This window comes from Poecilia latipinna, unplaced genomic scaffold (genome assembly GCF_001443285.1).
Source record: "Poecilia latipinna isolate Pla-1442-1.1 unplaced genomic scaffold, P_latipinna-1.0 Scaffold7228, whole genome shotgun sequence".
Classification (NCBI taxonomy): Eukaryota; Metazoa; Chordata; class Actinopteri; order Cyprinodontiformes; family Poeciliidae; genus Poecilia; species Poecilia latipinna.
The window spans coordinates 1-2,154 of record NW_015119844.1 but is presented as its reverse complement, the minus strand read 5'-3'; the positions used below and the strand labels follow the sequence as shown (position 1 = coordinate 2,154).

At 40.4% G+C, this 2,154-nt stretch overlaps 1 long non-coding RNA gene across 1 annotated transcript; it reads left to right on the top strand.

Moving 5' to 3' along the window:
- Positions 1–114: 114 nt before the first annotated feature.
- Positions 115–2,069, top strand: LOC106944177 (uncharacterized). Its single transcript, XR_001424145.1, has 2 exons — positions 115–1,504; positions 1,927–2,069. It is a non-coding gene; the product is annotated as an uncharacterized LOC106944177 (long non-coding RNA).
- Positions 2,070–2,154: the final 85 nt, after the last annotated feature.

The window sequence follows — 2,154 nt, the reverse complement described above, 5'->3', positions numbered from 1 at the left end:
TTATCTGGCAGGAATGCGAGAATCATTTAGGACCTTATGTCTTTTTTAAGGATTATGGAGACCTGACTGTGTATTGCTGTAGGTAGGGGTGTTTGGGAAGCATCAAAACTGGACAGAGACATCCAGAAAGTCATGGTTCTTTGGTAGCAAATTTTGCATAGAGAATAGACCAATCTCATGTCTGGATGGAGAGTAGAGCACAGGACAAGTCAATGAAAGATGCAAATTAATGTCAGGATAGTAAAGTAATGCACTTTAAAAACAACACCTTTAGATGTTAAGGTCACAATTTTGTCACGTTTTCTTTTTCAACTTGTATTACACCCAAGGCTTTCTGTTAGTCTATTCGCTGCAGTTTGTCAGTTTCCTTTCTATAACAGCACAAAGTAAGATAAATGTTTTTTTCCTGAAGTGCCTTCAAAGCCTTGTGTGTAATTCAGCTAAATTGTATGGTTGGTGTGTGTGTGTGTGTGTGAATAGTCAAGAAGAGCAGCTGAAGACTTCTGCAGGGGTAAGACTGCTTCTACAATTTCATATATCTGTGCAGAAATGTAACTAATGTTCATTTGTTGATGTAGAGCTACTCCAAATGCGGTGTTAGCCACTAAATGAAAGGCTATTGTTGATGATTATGTTGATGCTTAAGCAAGACAAAAATCCCATAATGTTTTTCCCTTATATACCGTGTGACCTGCTTTCCTCCCAGGCCTAACTTAAAAGGCTTGTAGGGGCAGCGAAGGCCTGAGTCCGTAGTTCAACACCTGTAAGTCACAAACAACTAGTTTAACCAAAGACTGATGCCTGTTTCTTGTTTTTGTTTTTTTTTTGTTTTTTTTGTTTTCCTTTTTTTCCTGAAAGAAGGGATCTTAAGGAAGAAAAAGTATTTTTCATTTGCTGCATTTTGTTGTTACGAATGCCAAAAGTCAAATGTGTTCCACAGATCCTGCTATTTGAGTGGTTTCCAGTTACATTCTTGCTAAAATCTAGTTTTATCCTCACCTTTTGAAGCAACAGAGCACACCATGTTGCTTTAGATGCAGAAAGTCTCTCTGTGAGTGGGAGTCTTCTGTGCCATCAGATAGGATTATGGCTTCATAGTTATTAGGGCATGTTTCTTGGAAACCTCTCAAACTCTGGAAACCACTTGATCTGTGTACATATGAGAGCTTACAGCAGATTCCTCCTGGATGTCAAGTGGCAAATCCTGAGCCTGTGTGTGTTTTGCTCTGCAGAAACTCGAAGAGGAGAAAGACAAGCGGGAGAAGGAGCGGCTGGAGTTCGAGCGCGAAAGGAAGGAGCGAGAAAAAGAGCGAGAGCGGGAAAGAGAGCGGCGGGATCGCGAAAGGGAGAAGGAGCGCGAGAGAGAAAGGAAGAGGGAACGGGAACAGGAGAGGGAGAGAGACCGCGACAAAGAGCGTGACCGCAGGAACAGGGAGATAGAACGAGAGCGAGACTGGGACAGAGACCGCAGCCGTGACCGGAGCGCCGAGCGCAGCCGATCAAGGTGACGTAGATAGATGCACACCTGTTACAGCCAAGGACACTTTTGTGAAGTAAAACGTTCAGTATGAACCTTGAATACGTTGAGATTCTTATTTGAAATAGTCTGATTTGTAGTCTGCATCTAAAAGTCTAATCATTTGTGTAAATGTGTTTTGTGCCATTTTAAAGTGTTGCTGTGTTGCTGCTTAAACCTGCCTATCACAGTATTTAATGGCTTTTATCAGTTTCTATTTATAGAACACATTTTGTACAGTTTTATCAGAGTTGATGGACAAAGAAACTATCAAGTAAATCATTAAGTCAGTGCAGACAATTCATTTTCTGAAGATTTTAACTTTTTTAACTTGTTTATTACACATGGTCATCTAAGGGGATATTAAAATCTAATGTATCGAAACCTTTTTTCTTTTTTTTTTTTTTAAGGGAATTGAGCCGAGACAGAGAGAGGGAGAGAGAAAGAGAACGGGAGAGGGACAAGAAGCGTGACCAAGAAGATGAAGAGGACGCTTACGAACGTAGGAAGCTGGAACGAAAACTCAGAGACAAGGAGGCGGCATATCAGGAGGTAAAAAAAAAAATGCATGATTAAAGGTTGTATATCAAAAGGTGTTCGATCTGTTAAGATATAATTTCTTTTTCTGACTGTAACTA